Source organism: Bactrocera oleae, chromosome 2 (genome assembly GCF_042242935.1).
Source record: "Bactrocera oleae isolate idBacOlea1 chromosome 2, idBacOlea1, whole genome shotgun sequence".
NCBI classification, from domain to species: domain Eukaryota; kingdom Metazoa; phylum Arthropoda; class Insecta; order Diptera; family Tephritidae; genus Bactrocera; species Bactrocera oleae.
Genome location: NC_091536.1, coordinates 31,922,543 through 31,945,579, shown reverse-complemented (window position 1 = coordinate 31,945,579; position 23,037 = coordinate 31,922,543). Strand labels below are relative to the sequence as shown.

General features: G+C 40.4%; 1 protein-coding gene and 1 pseudogene across 2 annotated transcripts in view; one reads left to right on the top strand and one right to left on the bottom strand.

Annotated features, from left to right (window-relative positions):
- LOC138855683 (gustatory and odorant receptor 22-like) overlaps positions 1 to 23,037 on the top strand; it is a 1,003,612-nt gene that overhangs the window by 234,127 nt on the left and 746,448 nt on the right. The window lies entirely within an intron of this gene.
- On the bottom strand, positions 20,369 to 20,985 carry LOC138858104 (uncharacterized; annotated as a pseudogene).

Genomic DNA, 23,037 nt, shown 5'->3' with positions numbered 1-23,037 from the left:
GTGAAACCCCATATCTTGGGAGCTGCTTAACCGATTTCAACCAAATTCGGTACATAATATTCTTTTCATATTTCTATATTATAGTGCGAAAATGGGCGAATTCGGATTACAACAACGCCTATTTCCCATATAACACCATTTTAAATTTCATCTGATTTTTTCACTTTCCAGTATGCAAATCAAGCAACAATAATTATATCGGCGTAAAACTTTGCGTGAATAATACGTATAAAGTATGCCACCTTGTGACTAAAAATTATCTAAATTGAACCGAAACTGTTCAAGCCCCTAGGTACTGAATATGTAGACCCCAGTGCCTATAGTTGACTTTTACCGAAAATATCGGTCAACATAGAACAAGGCGGCAAGATCCACAAAGAAATCTAAAGCGAGTATACCATTTGACTTTGCGAGCGTATGAAATGTTCGGTTACATCCGAACTTAGCCCTTCCTTACTTGGTTTCATTTATATAATATTTTCCCCTTGTACTTCTTATTATCGAAGATTTCTTCTGTGTGAACAAAATATTGTAAATAATCGTCCATTTATATAATATTTTCCCCTTGTACTTCTTATTATCGAAGATTTCTTCTGTGTGAACAAAATATTGTAAATAATCGTCATGATTTTCATCTTTAAGAAGTAAGGAAGGGCTAAGGTCGGATGTAACCGAACATTTTATGCTCTCGCAAAGTCAAATCGTTTAGTCGTTTTAAATTTTTTTGTGGATCTTGCCGCCTTGTTCTATGTTGGTCGATATTTTCGATAAAAAGTCAACTATAGGTACTGGGGTCCTTATATTCAGTACCTAGGGGCTTGAACAGTTTTGGTTCAATTAAAATAATTTTTAGTCACAAGGTGGCATATTTAAAACGTATTATTCACGCAAAGTTTTACGTCGATATAATCATTGTTGCTTGATTTGCATACTGGAAAGTGAAAAAATCAGATGAAATTTAAAATGGTGTTATATGGGAAATAGGCGTGGTTGTAATCCGATTTCACCCATTTTCGTACTATAACATAGCAATATGAAAAGAATATTATGTACCGAATTTGGTTGAAATGGGCGTGGCAGTGGTCTGATTACGCCCATCTGCAATACCAACCGTCTTACGGTACCAAGAAATATGTGTACCAAGTTTCATAAATATATCTCAATTTTTACTCAAGTTACAGCTTGCACAGACAGACAGACAGACTGACGGACCAACGGACGGACAGACAGTCACCCGGATTTCAACTCGTCTCTTTATCCTGGTCATTTATATATACATAACCCTATATCTAACTCGATTAGTTTTAGGTGATACAAACAACCGTTAGGAGAACAAAACTATTATACTCTGTAGCAACAAGTTGCGGGAGTATAATAAAATTGTATTTAGTTCGTGTTTTAACTTTTATCATACGGAAATATTTAACTTTACTAATCGAAATATTTGGTTCTAGTTTTAAGTTTTATCATATGGAAAATATTTAACTTTACTAAAATTTAAATATTTGGTTCGAGATTTAAGTTTTATCATACGGGAAATATTTAACTCACCTCGTTTTTGCACCCTAGAGACGTTAGTATTATATTACAGATGGACGGAATTGGACCATCATCACGCCTACAAAATGCTATTAATCGAAAACTTAGGCCCCAACACCTAAAAGGTTTAATCTATATATCTCACCAAACTTGCTTAGGAAGAAATGGGTGAAATTAGAAGATAACCACCAATTCGATAACTCGCTAAATAAATACTTCAGATCTTTTTAGCACTTCTTTCGCCACTGTGAAAATGTGTGCAATTGGATTAGGACCAAATCCACTCCCCATATAACGGTTATGTTGAAAACTATGAAAAGGGCAATAACTCTCTAATTACCCTAAGTACTTCAGAAACATTTGATTTAACATTCTTCATGTTACGAAAGCCGGTATTAAAATTGGACAATAACCGTGGCACCGCCCACCGCTCAATTTCAACCGAATTTTGAGAATAATATAAAGTTACTTCCACATCTGTATCTTGCATGTATTATATGTGCTGTACTTAATACTTGAATAATTATTTTTTTTTAACATTCAGATCTTCTCCTTGCCGCAATACATGCGATATAGTATGCGTTTATGTATGAGATATGTATAATAAGGATAAGCTTAGGCCACCAAGGGCTACAGGTTGGCCTCAGATCTTAAGTTAGCTGTGAATACAGAATAAGCAGGCCCTGACAAAGGGCGACAGGAGAGGAGCGTTTGCCTTAAAACACCAAAAACAGCCCACGAATCTTCGGTGACGAGGCAAATAGATGTCGCCTCTATCTCCCATGAGGACTTGTGTCAACTCTCGCATGACCTACCGCAGGTGTAGACATCACGGGCTCTTTGTCAAGACAACTGCACAACGCGCGCCGATAGCGACCCAATTGAATAAGAATACACAAAATCAAAACAAAAAACAACAGTGAAGGAAAATCACAACAAGAGGAACATAACAACAGAAACAACAAATACTTTTGTAGAAGCAACAGGGTTCTGCGTTCACCAGTGATACAACTAACACCAGTGACACAAAAGAACGCCACCAAGAAAACTTGGTATCGACCGAGTCTACATCGACGATCTCAGTAGCAAAGTTGGAAAGACCAATGACGGAACACAACATTCCAACATCGGCAAAAACAAACGACGCACCCCTATTTACCACCGAAAAGCGGCAAATGGCGGCAAATAAACTTAAACCAAACAAATCAGCCTGACCAGACAGTATACCAGCAGAGGCACTACAAATAATCGCTGAAAGCCGCCCAAACGTGCTACTTCGAATGTTTAGTACCTGTCTCAAAGCCGATGTATTCCCAGAAATTTAGAAAAAACAACAGCTCGTGTTAATTTGTAAAGTAAAATGGGATCCATACCGGACTCTCTGCATGCTTGACACAGCAATCACGACGCCAGGCGGCTTATTACCCAAGCAATAGGGTTTCATATCTGGTAAATCTATACTGTGGACAATTGAGAATGGCGTGAGGAGCTTAGGAGAAGCGACCAGAGGATGTTACAAACTCAGACAAGTGGTTTTACTCGCCACCCTTGATGATCGGAACGCCTTCAAGCCAGAACACTTAAAGGTGACGTCATGAGCTGCGCAGAGATCAACCCTCGGCCCAGATATCTGGAATGTCAGTTACGATCGCATACTAAGCCTCGACATGCCCGACGATACTTACCTAGTTGGCATCGCAGACGACATCGCTGCGACAATCACTGCGAGAGACACCGAAGATGCGCGCAGAAAGTTAAACCAGGAGAGCACAAATGTGGCTTGATGCGAGAGGTCTTAAACTTGCCACTGAAAAAACCGAGCCGGTACTGTTAACAAAGAAGCATATTTCGAATATGATAGACATGAGGACAAAAACTGGAACACTAAGGACACAAAAGGTTGCCAACAACCTGGGGGTAAGATTAGACTCCAGGCTTACCTACTGGACACAAATCCAACACACTGCGGAAAAGGCGTCAAAATAACTTTTCAACTAAATCAGAGTTATGGGCAGACACCTTGAGGAAAAATAACCGACGCAAATCCTTTGAAAAAGTGTACCGCACAGTTGTTCTAAAGGTAGTATCGGCATAACGTACAGTCTCGGTCGAAGCTGTATATGTTATAAATGGAAACACACCCATCGACTTATTAGCATTTGAACGAGAGAAAATGTGAACGTTGAGTAAACAATAAGGAAATAAACAATAAGGAAATAAAGAACAACACAATTGCAAGCTCGCTGGGAGCAAAGATGCCATGGTAGATGGACAGCCAAGCTAATTCAAAACATAAAAGAATGGTGCAGCACGAAACATGGTGAGGGGAAGTTTTATACTACTCAGATGCTATCCGGTCACGGATATTCTAGGAAATATCTGTATAAAATGGGAAAAGTCGACGAACCGTCCTGTAAATATAACGACACGATAGAGGACGACGCTGAACACACATTTTTCAAATGTATACGCTGGCCCACTGAACGCCGACTACATCATAACTATCATGCTTCAAAATGAGGAAAACTGGAAGAACGTGAAAAATTACATAGAGAACGATAATAGAAGGATAGAAGGTATCGCAGCAGCAAGGAACACCTGTGCCCTAAAGTAATTTTAAAAGTGGGCGTGACGCCGCTCTCTAAATGGTTCTATGTACATATCTTCCAAACCTCTGAAGCTTGCTGAGAGGAAGTCTTTTTAGCACTTTTTCATACACTCTAAAAATCAGATATTAACCACGCCCACTCCACATATAACGGTTACGTTGAAAACTACTAAAAGTGCAATAACTCGCTAAATATTTAAATGCTCTACAAGCATTCAGTTTCACAATCAGGATTATTGAGAAGAGCTTTATAGGAGCAGTTGTAAATATTGGAAAATGGGCGTGGCATCACCGTCAAAACCAAGCATACTTCCCATATAACACAGTTTTAAATTTCATCTGATTCTTTCACTTTCCAGTATATAAATCAAGAACCAATTAATGTATCCAGATATGTGGACCCCAGTACCTATTGCGAATTTTTAATCGAAAATACCGATTAATCTGTGAGAAATTCGGAGTGAATGTTAATATTATGCCAGTATGTCAAAAATGGGTTGAATCGGATGAATAACTTTCTTGGCCCCATATACCTAATAGAAAGATTTTCGAACTTCCGGCTGACTTTATATCGCATATAATCGGTATCTTAATTGTTTTTTAATTACGGTACATCTTTGTATTTGAAATGGACAAAATCGGGTGAAAACTTGCAGTAAACCAAAGATTAAATCAGGTTTTTACTACCCTATTTCTCATATTACCCAATATATGATTTTGAAACTTCCGGAGGGCCATATACCGTATATATCGTTCATTATGTAAGACATCTTGTCAAAATTAACTGAGCGTATAATTTTCGTTGTAATATAGCTTAATTTTATTCTAAATCAGGGGTGTTGTGGAATCTAAGACAGATTTGCGTAGTTGTCAGAACTGCAAACCAATTCATCATAGAATCTGATTGGATATTAGTCTTTTCGAACATACGGTGTTAACTAATGTGACATAACTTGCAAATAAATAAGTTTGGAGGCGTTTGAACAATTTAAAATACTGACTAAAGTTTACAATGAGTTTCGGTATTTTAACTTTTAGCTTTATTTTATTGGAAAAAAAGCAACGTTAAAATTAAAAGGAAGATATTAAGATGTCACAGTAATCCACTTGATGTACCATTTTCTATCCCCTTGCTTTGTTTCTATTACCATTACCGATAAAATTGGTTTCTGTGACACCCAAAATGGATACAATTTCGTCATACCATTTATATCTGAGCTCAAACCACTTACTATATTTTTTATTGATTTCAATTCTGATTCCGACAACTATCAGATTATAAATACAACACTCCTGAATATGTGAAATTGGTCTACGGCTGTTATATACTAAATGTAATGACTTTCATTATTTTTACAAACCTTATGTCAAATATTAGGTAAAGTAAAAAGTTCGTTCGGTTTTTATCTAAGAGATGGCGTTATTGTCCATAGTATTAGTGTTACGTGTCGCATCATGTCATACTATACGGCGCTGAAAACGTGTATATTCGCGCTAAAAGTTTGTCTTTGACAGTTTTTGATTGATTGACTCAGTACGTTGTGAGCGCTCGTCAAAGATGGACACCAGCAAAGAAAAAATTCGCTATATTTTACAATTTTTCTTCGATCAAGGCGAAAAAGCAGCCAAAGCGACTGAAAAATTTATTTTTGTTTATGCGCCCGATACTGTAAGCGAACGTGTAGCACAAAAGTGATTTGCTAGGTTTGGTTCCGGTAATTTCGATGTCAAAGATGCACCACGCGTCAAGAGGCGTGTCGTCGAAAATTGCGATAAAATCATGGAAATAGTGGAAACAGACCGTCACGTGAGCACGGTCAATTGCTGAGGAACTAAATATCAGCCAGAAAACCGTTTGGAACCATTTGTATAACCTTGGATTCAAAAAGGAACTCGATGGTTGGGTGTCACACGAACTAGCGCTAAAAACATGATGGACCGAATTTCCATCTGCGAATCGCTGCTGAATCGCAACAAAATCGACCCGCTTCTGAAGCGGATTGTGACTGGCGATGAAAAATGGGTCACTTACGACAACATCGAGCGCAAACGGTCGTGGTAAAAGCTCGGGGAAGCGGCCCAGCCAGTGGCCAAGACCGGATTGACGGCCAGGAAGGTTTTGCTGTGTGTTTGGTGGGATTTGCAAGGAATCATCTACTACGAGCTACTCCCCTATGGCCAAACGCTCAATTCGGCCCTCTACTGCCAACAACTGGACCGCTTGAAGGCAGCACTCATCCAGAAGAGGCCATCTTTGATCAACAGAGACCGAATTATGTTCCATCAGGACAACGCCAGGTCACACACGTCTTTGGTGACGCGCCAGAAGCTCCGGGAGCTCGGATGGGAGGTCCTAATGCACCCACCTTATAGTCCGGACCTGGCACCAAGTGATTACCATCTTTTCCTGTCCATGGCGAACGCGCTTAATGGTGAGAAGTCAAGAGAGGCCTGTGAAAATTAGCTCTCCGAGTTTTTTTCCAATAGGGACGCAGCCTTCTACGGGAGGGGTATAATGAGGTTGGCATCTCGTTGGCTATAAGTTTACGAACAAAACGGCACATATTTGTCTTAAATCGGACAAATGCACACAAAGTTATCATCTTTTGAAAAATCAATAAAAAACCGAACGAACTTTTTACTTTACTTAATATATTGTTCAGCGTAGGAGTTATGGAGTAATATACTTACACAGTGTCTAGAAATAGGTATAAATGATTTTGACGAGCTCGGTCATATTTGTTTACAGATTGGTGTCGAATTTTATCAGTGTAACGTTTGCTATTTCATCATTTTACGTTTCACTTTGGTACATCGTTTGGAAATTGTACAAGATTATTAGGCAAATACACTTTCTCCAGTGGCTACTGTAAAGCAAACAATAAAAAAATAATATTTTCAGATGAGGACCATCACACTCAATGGCTTCATCAACAATCAAAATTGTCACTATTGAGTGAGTCAAATCCTTGTGTGAACGATCGAAGGACCTTTTTTCCAACAAGACGGTACGCCGCCTCATGTTTCCCGTCTGAACATGGATGGCGTGCAAACTTTGGCGACTCGTTAATTTCGAGAAATGGCTCAGTCACATGGCCAACAAGATCATGCGTTTTAACGCTTTTAGATTCTCTGAGAGTATGTTAAATTTAAAGACAAAATTCAGCGCACTATAGCTGGGTTATCGAAAAATGGCGTAAACGGATGGAGATATGGTTGGCCAATTGGCCGATACTTTGTTTAAAGCATGAATATGAAATTATCTGTATAACAAAACACAAAAACAGAACCAATTTTGACCAAGTTTGAGTGTTTTATAGCATTTTAATATCACAACGTTCTAGTTGGTAGGCCCTTTACGTAAAATTGCTTGCAAATATGTCGTCGAGTATAGAAAACATCAAATGCCTAATATAATCAACTCCTATCTTCTGCTTGACTCAATACTTTAAATTTAGCCTCTTAGGTTGAGTTTATGTCACATATAGGTATGCCATCATTGAGAATGTTTTTAATATAATTTTCGCTGGCGGAAAGTAAAAAAAGTAATAGTTATTAAACTATCTGAGGCCATGATCTATAATATACACTAGGTAGAAAATGTCTCCGCTCACTGGGTACAAAATCTTTTAAACCAAAATAAAAGTTTGACCAATTAAGAGATTAAAAAAATATTCTTTTTGTGTGATTAAATCATATCTTTTCGTTTTAAAAATTTACTTATTTTTCAAATAGTTCAAGAAACAAAAGCCACAGAGTTTATTGTAATTTTAAAAACAATTAACTTAAACAGGAAAAAGTCTCCGCACATCAAACAGAACACAATAATATCCAGTAAATAAAAAAAGTTTAATAGCTCGTGGGGTAGCCCATAAATGCTCAATTAGATTGAGGTCAGGTGATTGTGGAGGTGAATGTAGCTGTTTTGGAGCATTGTAAAGAAGCCAAAGGCGAACAAGTTACGCTGTATGCTTAGGGTCATTGTCCTGTTGGAAACAAAACACGTTTGGCAATCCTAATTTGTCAGCACTTTGCTTCATTTGTCGTTTTAAAATATTGAGATAAACAAATTTATTCATTACAATTTCGATAAACTCAATACCACCAACTCCACTTGCTGCCATACACCCCCTCAATTGAACTCCACCCCCACCATGCTTTACGGTTAAAGTAAGATTTCGCGCTTCAAAGGCCGTACCAGTTTTTCGGCACACCATCTGTCTTCCTTTTTTGCCAAATATACTATATTTGGTTTTATCCGACCATAAAACTGATTCCCAGAAAGATATAGGCTTGGTTATATGTTCGTTTGCGAATGCAATGCGCTTCATACAGTTTTTTAAGGAAATGAATGGCTTTTTGCGTGGCACTCGCCCATGATGACCAGGGCTTTTTAATATTTTTCTTGTTGTGTCGCTGCACATTGATTTTTTAAATTGTTGTTTTACATCTTCTGCTATTTGGGAAGCTGTTAAACGCGGATTAACCTTTACATAAGATACAACTTTGCGAGTTTCCCGAGCAGTCAATATTCTCGGACTTCCAGATCGAGGCTTTGAAGTAATAATTCCCGTTTTTTTTTTAATCTGGATGACGTATCACACTGATGACTCCGCTCTGTTAACAACTCGTCCAATTTCAGCTTTTACCGTCCTCCCTTAATTTTAAAATTATTTTCCGCTCATCAACACTTATTTCCTTGCTTATTGCACTCATTTCGATTAACGCTGAATAATTCGAAAATATTTACACACAAATTGCAGATTTTCCTTTGATTATCTTAATCTGACACACAAATTGCAGATTTTCCTTTGATTATCTTAATCTGTATTATTGACAGTAACGTACACAAAATTAACAGGTCTTAAACGCGCTGATACTCCAATAAACTAACGTAACAAGCAGTGAGCGGATACTTTTTCTGCTTGTTCTCCATTAGTAGAATTCAAAAAATGCCGTTAACTTTGCAAACGCACATAAGAATTCCATAAAATTTGGCGACTGTAATGCTATTAGCATGCGCATCTGATATTTTTAAAAGAACTTTAAAAACGCATATATTTTATTAATATTTTTATTGAAACACATTCCACGAATTGGCGAGCGGAGACTTTTTCTACATAGTGTAAGTTAATAAGATACAAATTGATAGTTAACCAACTTGCCAACACTTGAAGGTATTCCAAGGGTTGATTTTGCAAGAGTTTGAAATGTTCGGCTACACACGAACTAAGCCCTTCCTTACGTGTTCAATATAAATATTTGCAACACCTGAAAGTATATCCCCGCCTTTGATATTTTCAAATTGCGAGAGAATAAAATGTTCGGTTACACCCGAAGCTGCGCTTCCTTACTTGTTTAATATAAATTTTATATCAAATGTTCGGTCATACCCGAACTTAGCCCTCTTGCTTGTTTTTCTAGCAAATATTGTAAAGTAAAAAGTTCGTTCGGTTTTTTATTGATTTTTCAAACGATGATAACTTTGTGTACATTTGTCCGGTTTAAGTCGAATATGCGCCGTTTTGTTCGCAAACTTGTTGCCAACGAGATGCCAACTTCATTATACCCCTCTAGTAGAAGACTGCGTCCCTATTGCCAAAAATCTCGGAGAGCCAATTTTCACAGGCCTCTCTGGAGGCCAACTTCTCACCATTAAGCGCGTTCGCCATGGACAGGAAAAGATGGTAATCACTTGGTGCCAGGTCCGGACTATAAGGTGGGTGCATTAGAACCTCCCATCCGAGCTCCAGGAGCTTCTGGCGAGTCACCAAAGACGTGTGTGGCCTGGCGTTGTCCTGATGGAACACAATTCGGCTTCTGTTGATTAAAGATGGCCTCTTCTGGATGAGTGCTGCCTTCAAGCGGTCCAGTTGTTGGCAGTAGAGGGCCGAGTTGAGCGTTTGGCCATAGGGGTGCAGCTCGCAGTAGATGATTCCTTGCACATCCCACCAAACACACAGCAAAACCTTTTTTGAGCTAGTTCGTGTGACACCCAACCATCGAGTTCCTTTTTGAATCCAAGGTTATACAAATGGTTCCAAACGGTTTTCTGGCTTATATTTAGTTCCTCAGCAATTAACCGTGCTCACGTGACGGTCTGTTTCCACTATTTCCATGATTTTATCGCAATTTTCGACGACACGCCTCTTGACGCGTGGTGCATCTTTGACATCGAAATTTCCGGAACGGAACCTAGCAAATCACTTTTGTGCTACAAGTTCGTTTACAGTATCGGGCCCATAAACTAAATTAATGTTTTCAGCCGCTTTGGCTGCTTTTTCGCTTTGAAAAATTGTAAAATATAGCGAATTTTTTCTTTGCTGGTGTCCATCTTTGACGAGCGCTCACAACGAACTGAGTAAATCAATCGAAAAACTGTCAAAGACAAACTTTTAGCGCGAATAAACACGTTTTCAGCGCCGTATAGTATGACATGATGCGACACGTAACACTAGTACTATGGACAATAACGCCATCTCTTAGATAAAAACGGAACGAACCTAATATAAACATTTATGCTACATGCACATTTGGTGTTATCTTGAATTTTTTGACTTTTAGTTTAGCTCCACTTTCTACGTCTTCAGTACCAATTTTCCATTATCGAGAAATGTACTAGCGAATACATGTTATTTCTTCTAAAGACCTCAATACAGATATTAAGAAAGAGGAGTCTCCTCCACTTATTAACACTTGAGAGAAGTATTCAATCTTGAAATAAAAAAAAAACAAGTAAAGAAGGCTTAGTTCGGGTGTAACCAAGCATTTCATACTCTTGAAACTTGCAAGGCTCAAATTCGGGGAAATACATTCAGGTGCTGGCAAAACTTCATATTAAACAAGTAACGAAGTTCTAAGTTCGGGTGTAACCGAACATTTTATACTCTCGCAACTTGCAAGGGAACTTACGTCAGGTGTTGGTAAAATTGTACAATATATAATATTAAAGGAAGTATTGATCCGATTCAACCCATTTTTGACACACAAACATACTTTTATCGAGAGTTTCTTTTATTTATTTTATTATATGAATTTCAATTATATATCTTACATATTGGCACATATTTTCGGTAAAAAGTCAACTATAGGCATTGGGGTCCACATATTCAGTACCTAGGGGCTTAAACAGTTTTGGGTCGATTTAGACAATTTTTGATCGCAAGGTGGCATATTTTAAACACATTATTCACGCAAAGTTTTACCCTGATACAAACACTTTTACTTGAGTACATTACATAGTGGGAAGTAAAAGAATCAGCAGGAATTTAAAATGGTGTTATATGGGAAATAGGCGTGGTTGTAATCCGATTTCGCCCATTTGGTACCGTATAGAATGTTATGCACCGATCCCAAGATATGGGTTTTAACCTAAAGGTGGTCGGCCACGCCCACTGTATAATTTTGAACGAACTGTTAGTACCGTTATATAGGGAGTGGGCGGGGTTGTCACCCGATTTCATCCATTTTCACACTGCCGATAGAAGTGCTAAAAATATTTGTTCTCAGTGAATTTTGTTATTATAGCTTTAGCGGTTTAGGCGTGACTACACCTACCTTTTAAAAAAAAATTAAACTGCAGATGCCCCTTCCTAATGTGATCCTGTATACCAAATAAGTCTTGTATCTTACTTGTATTGTGGAGCTTAGTTATGGCAATTTAGTTGATTTTGATTAATGGCATTTTGTGGTCCGAATACGCCCATCTACAATACCAACCGTCTTACGGTACCAAGAAACGTGTCATATTTGGTATCTTATATTATATATATACTCACATAGTTTCATTACCACATTTTGCTTGGTGTTTGAGATCCTTATAATAAAATCTCCTAATTAAGTCAATGACAAAACGATATAAAGCATTAAAGTTTGGTCAAAATGGGTTCTGTTGTTTTTGTTACCCTGATAAAAGTATGCCATTTATGATTTAAACAAAATGTCGGCCAAATAACCACCTCAGCTTACATACCTCCACGCATTAACGCCAATTTTCGACGACGCGGAGCAGCTTTTCGCCCGAGGATGCCGCCTTTTTATAATCCACACCAGACGGTCAATTTTTGGCGATGCAATTGCGTTTCCTGAAGATGATTATTGATGAAAAAATTATTTTTTGAATCTGGGCAATAATCGTAGGCAATTTCCAAACGTCGTACAAAGGTGAAACGTGAAGAAAAGGCCAGCCTTAATGAACACACTGACAAAACTTGACATAATTCCGTAAACAAACATGTCTGCCACGAGCTGTCAAAATCAGATCAATCCTATTGGTAGATCCTGTGTATGTGAAATAAGTTCAACTAAAGGAGCTAAATATAATATCTGGGGTATATAAGACAAACATCAACGAGAGGAAGAAAATCACTATATTAAGGATATAAAGTTTAGACCAATGCCTAGCCAATTTCATTCATTTTCAGCGCTTAACCCCATTATTTTTAAGAAAACTTGCCTACTTAATTTCAAAAAAATATTTCACAGATTGGTTGACCATTAAACTACTGTATATCCAATGATATAAGTTCCCTTAATTTTGCTAAGATATCTTATTAAATTCTTTTCGAACTAATAATTCTTTTCCAACTTTTTAAAGAAAAACTTACACACTTACCACCTTTCGCTTTTAGTACAATTATAATTTTATTTATAAATGAAATTACGGGTTTTAATCACTCCCTTAATACCACAATCACTTGCGCAGCGCAGAGAAAAAAAAATGTATGTAAATGTTTTTGATTATGTATAGAAATTTAACTTGATCGGATTAGATCCGCTGATGTGACACGATTGCACTTTTTCGACCGAGGACGGGAATCCACGGATGACGGTGTGTTCGCTGCGAGTTCAATACGAAGAAGAGGTCAGCCGATTCTAGTATCACGTCGTTGTGTGAGGTGTATGTTGCGTGAGGTGAGGTGGTGAATGTTGCGAGAGGTGATGTGGTGAATGTTGCGTGTCAGTGATGTGTGAGGTGTGTTGGTGTAAGTTTTCGGGACAACGTAGGCTCATTTAGCCATCCCGGCCCCCCTAGGCGAATATTAACCTAGCAGACGCTGAAGTTGTTGCAGCGTGTAGACGACGCTGCTCAGCCCAGTGGCACGGCGGGGTTGTGACCGAAGCTGACTACGGCGCGTAATTGCGTCGTTGCGTGGGCGCCAAGAACGCGGCTCCGGAGGGGGTGCCGATCGGCGGGGTCGTGCTGATGCCTGCCGTGGGAGTCGCCTGACTACGCCACGGCGGCGGGAGGCAGTTAGTCGACCATTGTCGCGCCTCGCGGTACGGTGAAGGAGTGTGTGATGTTGCTCACCGCACATCTGACATAGCCCCCTTGACTCACATGCGGTTGTTGCATGGGTGTGCGCCAGACAATTCAGGCAGTGTCCATGTGCCTGGGCGATTTGCTGTCGTTGGACTGGTGGCATACCTTTAAATATGCCGCAATGTTGCAACCGATGTGGGCGACGACATAGCGGGCATCGGAGGCGGTGCTGCTCCGCGGACAGCGATGTTGACGGGGGTAGTGGCCGCGTGCCACTACGAGGAGCGATTGGAGGGGCTTGGTAGCCGTAGTTCGGGGTGCAGGATTTGCCCCAGGGCGTGGTACATTAACGGCCGAACGTATTGCTAACGTTGGTGTTGGTGCATTTCCGTCCATAATGATCTATATGGGAAAAAAGTTATTTAGATTATAAGTTTGTCGCATGATTGAGTTGGAAATTTGGACCACGTTAAGTGGCATAAATGGGTCGTTTGTTCGATCGACCTTTTACCGGATTTAGGTTTTTGTTTTTTTTTTTGATTTATTAATTTTAGCGGTTTTTGGTTCTTATCGGGTTATTATTTACGTTTGTTCGGTATTATCGGCTGTGGGTAAAAAGCATAATGTTCCGGTTTGCGTACGGAGATCGACTACTCGGATGTGACCGTCGGAACCATGGTGAAGGTTTTCTATGCGGCCAAGCCGCCATTCGGTAGGGAGGAGACAATCATCGTGTACTAGCACGCAATCTCCAAGCTTCGTCGTTTTTCTGGAGCTTTCCAGCGGTACCTCTTGTGGACGTCCTTTAGATAATCTTCTTTCCATCGGCGGCTAAAATTGTGATGGAGAATTTTGATTCTTTCCTATCGGTTTAATAAGGATAGCTACTCCACGTCTGGCTCAGGTATGGCCAGAATGGGTGCTCCTTTGAGAAAATGCCCAGGAGTTAGGGCGGTGAAATCGGAGGGATCTTGCGAGAGGATTGTAATTGGCCGTGAATTGAGTACGGCAATTTGAATTAATAAGGTCGAGAATTCTTCATAATTAAACTTGTAGTTTCCAGCTACTTTTTTGAAGTGGGATTTGAAGCGTTTTACAGCTGATTCCCATAAACCACCCATATGAGGAGCGCTTGGGGGATAAACTGCCAATTAATGCCTTGGAGTGCGTACTTCTGTACAATCTCAGGTGAGACTTGTTTGATAAAGTCCACAAATTGCTTCTCAGTGGCTCTTTTGGCTCCAATAAACATTTTGCCGTTGTCACTCATTATTTTTGAGGGAAAACCACGCCGTCCGACGAAGCGAGCGAATGCCGCGAGAAAAGCCTCTGTCGTCAGATTTGTACATAGCTCAAGGTGAACAGCTTTTGTTGTAAAACAAACAAAAACTGCCACATAGCCTTTCATTAAAGTGGGAGACCTTAACATTGAAGCCTTTATCTGGAAAGGCCCAGCAAAATCGACACCTGTTGTTGTGAAGGGCAGAGCAAAGTTGCAGCGTTCAGGTGGAAGTGCTGCCATTATCTGCGTTCGCATTTTTTGCTTGTACGTTGTGCAAACTTTGCACATGTAAATGCACTTCTATATTTGAGGCTTAAGACGGGGAATATAAAACTCTTGGCGGACTCTTTGTTGCATGAGGCGGTGCTCGGCGTGTAGCATCAGTATGTGGACATAATGCAGATATAATGTGGCAAGCCGTGCTTTTTCTGGTATGATTATGGGGTGTCGTTCGTTGTATGTCAGGCTGGAGTTGACAAGCCGACCATTCGCACGAAGCAAACCCTTTGTGTCCAGAAATGGATTTAATACTAAAAGTGAGCTCTTTTTATCGATTCGCTTCGAATCTTTTAGCAATGATATTTCTCGGCTGAAGTATCGCGCTTGAGTAGATGCGATAAGAGCGCCTTTTGCTTTTTGTAAGTGTAGGTGCGTTAATGTATCGCATTGGGGGTATATAGGAGGTGTTCCGTTAACTTTAGTTTTGAGCTGCTCTATAAATTTGATCATGTAGGCAACTACTCTGAGGGCTCGGGGGAACGATGAGAATCGCTCAAGGATGTCAGTATCATCCGATGTTGCATGAAAAGAGACGATTTTTTGACTTTCTGGGGCAATTATATTGCGTATGGGCGCTTGTGGCCAAGAATCGGGAGATTCTGTTAACAGCGGGGGCCATTCCACCAGAGTGTGTTGGTGGCAAGATGCAGGGGTTTGCACCCTCTTGTACCTAGATCAGCTGGATTATCAGCACTGGTCACATGTCGCCAAGTGGCTGATCCTACTAGGTCAAGTATTTGAGACGTTCGATTAGCAATGTACGTCTTCCATGCATGTGGTGGTTTATCCAACCAGGCTAGAACAATTTCAGAATCGGACCAGAGATACAATCTATGTTTCTTCATGTTTAAATGGGTCTGCACCATAGAAGCTAATTTTGCGAGTAGTAGCGCGCCACACAATTCAAGTCGTAGCAGACTTATTGTTTTTAACGGAGCTACTTTTGCTTTTTCTGCTAGCAAGTGGCTTGTGGTCGCAAAGTCGCTTTGTATGCGAACATATATAGTTGCGCAATATGCCTTTTCAGAAGCGTCACAGAAGCCGTGTAGTTCGACTTTGTGCTCTGGGGCATGATTTACCCATCGTGGGATTTGTATCTGTGAGATATCGTTTAGATTGTTCGCAAACTGGGACCACTTTTCTAAACGAAGTGGTTTTACTTGTTCGTCCCAGTCGCTTCCATCTAGCCATAATTCTTGTATTAGAATTTTAGCTTGTAGCATAACTGGCGAAAGCCATCCTGCGGGGTCGAAAAGTTTCGCCACAGAGGATAGAATTTGTCGCTTCGTTATGGCGGATAATGCAGATATTGACTCTGTAGTGTATGAAAACTGGTCAGATATCGCATTCGATTGGACCCCCAGAGTTTTTGTTGTACTTTCCTTTTCAAATTTAAGGAAATTAGTATCCAACAGATTTTCTTTAGGTATGTCCTTTAAGATATTAGGGTGGTTCGCCGTTATCTTTTTTAACGGAAACCCTGCGGTTTTGAGGGCTTGTGTCACTTGTGCTAGTGACTCTAGTGACACTTGAAGGTATTCCAAGGGTTGATTTTGCAAGAGTTTGAAATGTTCGGCTACACACGAACTAAGCCCTTCCTTACGTGTTCAATATAAATATTTGCAACACCTGAAAGTATATCCCCGCCTTTGATATTTTCAAATTGCGAGAGAATAAAATGTTCGGTTACACCCGAAGCTGTGCTTCCTTACTTGTTTAATATAAATTTTATATCAAATGTTCGGTCATACCCGAACTTAGCCCTCTTGCTTGTTTTTCTAGCAAATATTGTAAAGTAAAAAGTTCATTCGGTTTTTTATTGATTTTTCAAACGATGATAACTTTGTGTACATTTGTCCGGTTTAAGTCGAATATGCGCCGTTTTGTTCGCAAACTTGTTGCCAACGAGATGCCAACTTCATTATACCCCTCTAGTAGAAGACTGCGTCCCTATTGCCAAAAATCTCGGAGAGCCAATTTTCACAGGCCTCTCTGGAGGCCAACTTCTCACCATTAAGCGCGTTCGCCATGGACAGGAAAAGATGGTAATCACTTGGTGCCAGGTCCGGACTATAAGGTGGGTGCATTAGAACCTCCCATCCGAGCTCCAGGAGCTTCTGGCGAGTCACCAAAGACGTGTGTGGCCTGGCGTTGTCCTGATGGAACACAATTCGGCTTCTGTTGATTAAAGATGGCCTCTTCTGGATGAGTGCTGCCTTCAAGCGGTCCAGTTGTTGGCAGTAGAGGGCCGAGTTGAGCGTTTGGCCATAGGGGTGCAGCTCGCAGTAGATGATTCCTTGCACATCCCACCAAACACACAGCAAAACCTTTTTTGAGCTAGTTCGTGTGACACCCAACCATCGAGTTCCTTTTTGAATCCAAGATTATACAAATGGTTCCAAACGGTTTTCTGGCTTATATTTAGTTCCTCAGCAATTAACCGTGCTCACGTGACGGTCTGTTTCCACTATTTCCATGATTTTATCGCAATTTTCGACGACACGCCTCTTGACGCGTGGTGCATCTTTGACATCGAAATTTCCGGAACGGAACCTAGCAAATCACTTTTGTGCTACAAGTTCGTTTACAGTATCGGGCCCATAAACTAAATTAATGTTTTCAGCCGCTTTGGCTGCTTTTTCGCTTTGAAAAATTGTAAAATATAGCGAATTTTTTCTTTGCTGGTGTCCATCTTTGACGAGCGCTCACAACGAACTGAGTAAATCAATCGAAAAACTGTCAAAGACAAACTTTTAGCGCGAATAAACACGTTTTCAGCGCCGTATAGTATGACATGATGCGACACGTAACACTAGTACTATGGACAATAACGCCATCTCTTAGATAAAAACGGAACGAACCTAATATAAACATTTATGCTACATGCACATTTGGTGTTATCTTGAATTTTTTGACTTTTAGTTTAGCTCCACTTTCTACGTCTTCAGTACCAATTTTCCATTATCGAGAAATGTACTAGCGAATACATGTTATTTCTTCTAAAGACCTCAATACAGATATTAAGAAAGAGGAGTCTCCTCCACTTATTAACACTTGAGAGAAGTATTCAATCTTGAAATAAAAAAAAACAAGTAAAGAAGGCTTAGTTCGGGTGTAACCAAGCATTTCATACTCTTGAAACTTGCAAGGCTCAAATTCGGGGAAATACATTCAGGTGCTGGCAAAACTTCATATTAAACAAGTAACGAAGTTCTAAGTTCGGGTGTAACCGAACATTTTATACTCTCGCAACTTGCAAGGGAACTTACGTCAGGTGTTGGTAAAATTGTACAATATATAATATTAAAGGAAGTATTGATCCGATTCAACCCATTTTTGACACACAAACATACTTTTATCGAGAGTTTCTTTTATTTATTTTATTATATGAATTTCAATTATATATCTTACATATTGGCACATATTTTCGGTAAAAAGTCAACTATAGGCATTGGGGTCCACATATTCAGTACCTAGGGGCTTAAACAGTTTTGGGTCGATTTAGACAATTTTTGATCGCAAGGTGGCATATTTTAAACACATTATTCACGCAAAGTTTTACCCTGATACAAACATTTTTACTTGAGTACATTACATAGTGGGAAGTAAAAGAATCAGCAGGAATTTAAAATGGTGTTATATGGGAAATAGGCGTGGTTGTAATCCGATTTCGCCCATTTGGTACCGTATAGAATGTTATGCACCGATCCCAAGATATGGGTTTTAACCTAAAGGTGGTCGGCCACGCCCACTGTATAATTTTGAACGAACTGTTAGTACCGTTATATAGGGAGTGGGCGGGGTTGTCACCCGATTTCATCCATTTTCACACTGCCGATAGAAGTGCTAAAAATATTTGTTCTCAGTGAATTTTGTTATTATAGCTTTAGCGGTTTAGGCGTGACTACACCTACCTTTTAAAAAAAAATTAAACTGCAGATGCCCCTTCCTAATGTGATCCTGTATACCAAATAAGTCTTGTATCTTACTTGTATTGTGGAGCTTAGTTATGGCAATTTAGTTGATTTTGATTAATGGCATTTTGTGGTCCGAATACGCCCATCTACAATACCAACCGTCTTACGGTACCAAGAAACGTGTCATATTTGGTATCTTATATTATATATATACTCACATAGTTTCATTACCACATTTTGCTTGGTGTTTGAGATCCTTATAATAAAATCTCCTAATTAAGTCAATGACAAAACGATATAAAGCATTAAAGTTTGGTCAAAATGGGTTCTGTTGTTTTTGTTACCCTGATAAAAGTATGCCATTTATGATTTAAACAAAATGTCGGCCAAATAACCACCTCAGCTTACATACCTCCACGCATTAACGCCAATTTTCGACGACGCGGAGCAGCTTTTCGCCCGAGGATGCCGCCTTTTTATAATCCACACCAGACGGTCAATTTTTGGCGATGCAATTGCGTTTCCTGAAGATGATTATTGATGAAAAAATTATTTTTTGAATCTGGGCAATAATCGTAGGCAATTTCCAAACGTCGTACAAAGGTGAAACGTGAAGAAAAGGCCAGCCTTAATGAACACACTGACAAAACTTGACATAATTCCGTAAACAAACATGTCTGCCACGAGCTGTCAAAATCAGATCAATCCTATTGGTAGATCCTGTGTATGTGAAATAAGTTCAACTAAAGGAGCTAAATATAATATCTGGGGTATATAAGACAAACATCAACGAGAGGAAGAAAATCACTATATTAAGGATATAAAGTTTAGACCAATGCCTAGCCAATTTCATTCATTTTCAGCGCTTAACCCCATTATTTTTAAGAAAACTTGCCTACTTAATTTCAAAAAAATATTTCACAGATTGGTTGACCATTAAACTACTGTATATCCAATGATATAAGTTCCCTTAATTTTGCTAAGATATCTTATTAAATTCTTTTCGAACTAATAATTCTTTTCCAACTTTTTAAAGAAAAACTTACACACTTACCACCTTTCGCTTTTAGTACAATTATAATTTTATTTATAAATGAAATTACGGGTTTTAATCACTCCCTTAATACCACAATCACTTGCGCAGCGCAGAGAAAAAAAAATGTATGTAAATGTTTTTGATTATGTATAGAAATTTAACTTGATCGGATTAGATCCGCTGATGTGACACGATTGCACTTTTTCGACCGAGGACGGGAATCCACGGATGACGGTGTGTTCGCTGCGAGTTCAATACGAAGAAGAGGTCAGCCGATTCTAGTATCACGTCGTTGTGTGAGGTGTATGTTGCGTGAGGTGAGGTGGTGAATGTTGCGAGAGGTGATGTGGTGAATGTTGCGTGTCAGTGATGTGTGAGGTGTGTTGGTGTAAGTTTTCGGGACAACGTAGGCTCATTTAGCCATCCCGGCCCCCCTAGGCGAATATTAACCTAGCAGACGCTGAAGTTGTTGCAGCGTGTAGACGACGCTGCTCAGCCCAGTGGCACGGCGGGGTTGTGACCGAAGCTGACTACGGCGCGTAATTGCGTCGTTGCGTGGGCGCCAAGAACGCGGCTCCGGAGGGGGTGCCGATCGGCGGGGTCGTGCTGATGCCTGCCGTGGGAGTCGCCTGACTACGCCACGGCGGCGGGAGGCAGTTAGTCGACCATTGTCGCGCCTCGCGGTACGGTGAAGGAGTGTGTGATGTTGCTCACCGCACATCTGACATAGCCCCCTTGACTCACATGCGGTTGTTGCATGGGTGTGCGCCAGACAATTCAGGCAGTGTCCATGTGCCTGGGCGATTTGCTGTCGTTGGACTGGTGGCATACCTTTAAATATGCCGCAATGTTGCAACCGATGTGGGCGACGACATAGCGGGCATCGGAGGCGGTGCTGCTCCGCGGACAGCGATGTTGACGGGGGTAGTGGCCGCGTGCCACTACGAGGAGCGATTGGAGGGGCTTGGTAGCCGTAGTTCGGGGTGCAGGATTTGCCCCAGGGCGTGGTACATTAACGGCCGAACGTATTGCTAACGTTGGTGTTGGTGCATTTCCGTCCATAATGATCTATATGGGAAAAAAGTTATTTAGATTATAAGTTTGTCGCATGATTGAGTTGGAAATTTGGACCACGTTAAGTGGCATAAATGGGTCGTTTGTTCGATCGACCTTTTACCGGATTTAGGTTTTTGTTTTTTTTTTTGATTTATTAATTTTAGCGGTTTTTGGTTCTTATCGGGTTATTATTTACGTTTGTTCGGTATTATCGGCTGTGGGTAAAAAGCATAATGTTCCGGTTTGCGTACGGAGATCGACTACTCGGATGTGACCGTCGGAACCATGGTGAAGGTTTTCTATGCGGCCAAGCCGCCATTCGGTAGGGAGGAGACAATCATCGTGTACTAGCACGCAATCTCCAAGCTTCGTCGTTTTTCTGGAGCTTTCCAGCGGTACCTCTTGTGGACGTCCTTTAGATAATCTTCTTTCCATCGGCGGCTAAAATTGTGATGGAGAATTTTGATTCTTTCCTATCGGTTTAATAAGGATAGCTACTCCACGTCTGGCTCAGGTATGGCCAGAATGGGTGCTCCTTTGAGAAAATGCCCAGGAGTTAGGGCGGTGAAATCGGAGGGATCTTGCGAGAGGATTGTAATTGGCCGTGAATTGAGTACGGCAATTTGAATTAATAAGGTCGAGAATTCTTCATAATTAAACTTGTAGTTTCCAGCTACTTTTTTGAAGTGGGATTTGAAGCGTTTTACAGCTGATTCCCATAAACCACCCATATGAGGAGCGCTTGGGGGATAAACTGCCAATTAATGCCTTGGAGTGCGTACTTCTGTACAATCTCAGGTGAGACTTGTTTGATAAAGTCCACAAATTGCTTCTCAGTGGCTCTTTTGGCTCCAATAAACATTTTGCCGTTGTCACTCATTATTTTTGAGGGAAAACCACGCCGTCCGACGAAGCGAGCGAATGCCGCGAGAAAAGCCTCTGTCGTCAGATTTGTACATAGCTCAAGGTGAACAGCTTTTGTTGTAAAACAAACAAAAACTGCCACATAGCCTTTCATTAAAGTGGGAGACCTTAACATTGAAGCCTTTATCTGGAAAGGCCCAGCAAAATCGACACCTGTTGTTGTGAAGGGCAGAGCAAAGTTGCAGCGTTCAGGTGGAAGTGCTGCCATTATCTGCGTTCGCATTTTTTGCTTGTACGTTGTGCAAACTTTGCACATGTAAATGCACTTCTATATTTGAGGCTTAAGACGGGGAATATAAAACTCTTGGCGGACTCTTTGTTGCATGAGGCGGTGCTCGGCGTGTAGCATCAGTATGTGGACATAATGCAGATATAATGTGGCAAGCCGTGCTTTTTCTGGTATGATTATGGGGTGTCGTTCGTTGTATGTCAGGCTGGAGTTGACAAGCCGACCATTCGCACGAAGCAAACCCTTTGTGTCCAGAAATGGATTTAATACTAAAAGTGAGCTCTTTTTATCGATTCGCTTCGAATCTTTTAGCAATGATATTTCTCGGCTGAAGTATCGCGCTTGAGTAGATGCGATAAGAGCGCCTTTTGCTTTTTGTAAGTGTAGGTGCGTTAATGTATCGCATTGGGGGTATATAGGAGGTGTTCCGTTAACTTTAGTTTTGAGCTGCTCTATAAATTTGATCATGTAGGCAACTACTCTGAGGGCTCGGGGGAACGATGAGAATCGCTCAAGGATGTCAGTATCATCCGATGTTGCATGAAAAGAGACGATTTTTTGACTTTCTGGGGCAATTATATTGCGTATGGGCGCTTGTGGCCAAGAATCGGGAGATTCTGTTAACAGCGGGGGCCATTCCACCAGAGTGTGTTGGTGGCAAGATGCAGGGGTTTGCACCCTCTTGTACCTAGATCAGCTGGATTATCAGCACTGGTCACATGTCGCCAAGTGGCTGATCCTACTAGGTCAAGTATTTGAGACGTTCGATTAGCAATGTACGTCTTCCATGCATGTGGTGGTTTATCCAACCAGGCTAGAACAATTTCAGAATCGGACCAGAGATACAATCTATGTTTCTTCATGTTTAAATGGGTCTGCACCATAGAAGCTAATTTTGCGAGTAG